Below are 3,620 nucleotides of genomic sequence, written 5' to 3' on the forward strand. Positions count from 1 at the left end.
AGATGGGCTCAATAAAGGACAGAAATGGTATGGACCTAACAGAAGCAGAAGATATTAAGAAGAGGTGGCAAGAATACACAGAAGAACTGTACAAAAAAGATCTTCACGACTCAGATAATCACGATGGTGTGATCACTGACCTATAGCCAGACATCCTGGAATGTAAAGTTAAGTGGGCCTTAGAAAGCATCACTACGAACAAAGCTAGTGGAGGTGATAGAATTCCAGTTGAGCTATTCCAAATCCTGAAAGATGATGCTGTGAAAGTGCTGCACCCAATATGCCAGCAAATTTGGAACACTCAGCAGTGGCCACAGGACTGGAAAGGTTCAGTTTTCATTCCAATCCCAAAGAAGAGCAATGCAAAGAATGCTCAAGCAAACCACACAGTTGCACTCATCTCACACGCTAGTAAAGTAATGCTCAAAATTCTCCAAGCCAGGCTTCAGCAATATGTGAACCATGAACTTCCAGCTGTTCAAGCTGGTTTTAGAAAAGGCAGAGGAACCAGAGATCAAATTGCCAATATCCGCTGGATCAGCGAAAAAGCAAGAGAGTTCCAGAAAAACATCTATTTCTGCTTTCTTGACCACGCCAAAGCCGTTGACTGTGTGGATCACAATCACCTGTGGAAAATTCTGGAAGAGATGGGAATACCAGACCACCTGACCTGCCTCTTGAGAAATCTGTATGCAGTTCAGGAAGCAACAGTTAGAACTGGACATGGAACAACAGACTGGTTCCAAATAGGAAAAGGAGTACGTCAAGGCTGTATATTGTCACCCTGCTTATTTAACTTATATGCAGGATACATTATGAGAAACGCTGGGCTGGAGGAAGCACAAGGTGGAATCAAGATTGCCAGGAGAAATATCAATAACCTCAGATATGCAGATGACACCACCCTTATGGCAGAAAGTGAAGAACTAAAGAGCCTCTTGATGAAAGTGAAAGAGGAGAGTGGAAAAGTTGGCTTAAAGCTCAACATTCAGAAAACGAAGATCATGGCATCCGGTCCCATCACTTCATTGCAAATACATGGGGAAATAGTGACTGACTTTATTCTTCTGGGCTCCAAAATCACTGCAGATGGTGACTGCAGCCACCATCTGAAATTAAAAGATGAAATTCAAAGGTGCTTACTCCTCGGAAGGAAATTTATAACCAACCTAGACAGGGTATTAGAAAGCACAGAGACATTACTTTGCCAACAGAGGTTCATCTAGTCAAGACTATGGTTTTTCCAGTGGTCACGTGTGGATGTGAGAGTTAGAATATAAAGAATGCTGAGCACAGAAGAATTGATGCTTTTGAACTGTCGTGTTGGAGAAGACTCTTGAGAGTCCCCTGGACCACAAGGAGAGCCAATCAGTCCATCCTAAAGGAGATCAGTCCTTGGGTATTCATTGGAAGGACTGATGTTGAAGCTGAAACTCCAATACTTTGGCCACCTGATGTGAAGAGTTCATTTGAAAAGACCCTGATGCTGGGAAAGATTGAGGGCAGGAGAAGTGGATGACAGAGGATGAGATGGTTGGATGGCATCACTGACTCAATGGACATGGGTTTGGGTGGACTCTGGGAGTTGGTAATTGACAGAGGCCTACATGCTACAGTTCATGGGGTCGCAAAGAGTCGGACATGACTGAGTGATTGAACTGAACTGAACTGAACTGAACTTATATTAAACATAAAGGATTCTTAAAATGTGTTGAATTAACTATTATGAGGATCAAGAAAACATTCAGAGAAGAAGTCTTGAAAATAGATATCCAGTGCATAAGACAGTCACCCTGGCACCTGCCCCCGCCCCCCCTTCCCCGCGAGCTCTAATGGAGACGAGCAGGAGGCAGACACGCACTGTCTCTCCAGGGTGGTAATCTGTTTGCAAGCACAGATTACATAGGCCCACTGCCCCGTGTAATATGACCCCAGGAGCAATGTGTGCGTGTGTTTTTCTTATTTATGCATTTGAGGATACCAAAAAGGAAAGGAACAATCAGCTCAAATCCTACTTGTGGGCGTGAAAAGTCGCAGCTCTCACCCACATCGTGTAGGCGTCCTGGAGCCGAAGAACCAGCAGGGTCAGACAGAGCACCGCACTGTGAGGGCAGCAGGCAGGGGCTGCCTGTGAAAACACAGGGTCAGCTCGCAGTGCAGGGTAGTGTCCCATGGGGGCTCCTGGCTGGCTCCTCAAGGTTCCGGGGTCTCCTGTGCTGGTAACCCTCACTTCCCGAGTGAGGCAAGGCTGAGTGGTGGGCTCTCTGGCCACCTGGGCCCCAGGTCAAAGCACTGTCCCCTTGCTGAGCCGACCTGGACTCATGGTGACACCCTCACACCTTCCCTGAGCCCGGTGCTCGGGGTCCCAGTGGCCTTCTCTGCCAGAACCATCGCCCGGGTCTAAACACATTCAACACCACCTTAGCAGCATTTTACAATAACCAAGACACTTCCATTTAGATAGTATTCTCTGCACTGGGTCTGACGTCATCGTAGGGAAAAAGATGTGTTAAGATAGGATTACATGGGACTTATTTTCTTACTGTCTGTGATTATTCCATCTTCTTACGATCAGCATGTGTTTTATTAATTCGTTTCAAACGTGCACTAAGACGAGGAAGTGTATTACTGTTTCTTAGGAATATCCCGGGTTCCGCCTCACTGGTGCCTTGTCTCCTCCTCATTGGCTGACCCCAGGCCACCCCCCGACATCCTCACCGCCCCCCAGGCCCTCACCTCTCCAGCACTGCGGGTTTCTCATCAGCGTGTAAAACATTCTCAAGTTTCTCCCACCTTGTCAAATATTGATGATCCGCTCGGTATGCTGGGATGCTCCAGTATCAGGAATCATTGGTGTGCAGTGTGATTCATGCCAGGGAGCAACCGTCTGTTTGGTAAACAGATAGCAGAGCCTGCTGAGAAGCATGAGCCCAGTCTTGCTAAGGAAATAAAATGTGTGTGTAGAGTGGAGACTGAAAGACTGTTTGCCCGGTTACCGACGGTGGTTACCATGATGCCGTTCCCTGTAATTACATTTTATATTAAATTTCTGCGTTCATCAGGATATAATTCATAACAAATGTGATTGTTCAACTGCTTCCCCGTGTCTCTGCATCCTTCGCGCTGTGCTGCTTTCCTTGCCTCACGGCCAAGCTCCTTTAATCTCTTCTGGGACCCCCCACCCGATCCCTAAGCAGGTTCACGGGTCCGCTGCCCCAGATGGGCCACGCCAGGCCAGGCGGCCTTCACGTGCTCTGTCCTGAACACTGAGGCCCAGACCCTCCTTCCTTTGGGACCCCAGACACCCCGATTTCATCCTGGGTACCCGGCTCTTCCCCAGGGCCTGGACGTGCAGAAAGCATCCAGCCACCCCTGGGGAGGCCTCGCTCACTCCGAGGACTCCCCAGTCTCTGGTTCGGGGGAGAGCCCACCTAACACCCCCCACCTGCCCCTGGTTGCCCTCCCTCACACCCTCCCCCAGGGCAGAGCCCCTCAGCTCTGTCATCGGAGCGAGGAACGAGCCAGGAACGAGCGGCGCCTTGAGTCCCGCCGCCCTTCTCCCCCAGCTAGTCCCTGTCCTGCCCGTCCACCTCCACTCCCACTTCAGGCATCTGGAAGCC

Source organism: Bison bison, unplaced genomic scaffold (assembly GCF_000754665.1).
Source record: "Bison bison bison isolate TAMUID 2011002044 unplaced genomic scaffold, Bison_UMD1.0 scf7180017864079, whole genome shotgun sequence".
NCBI lineage: Eukaryota > Metazoa > Chordata > Mammalia > Artiodactyla > Bovidae > Bison > Bison bison.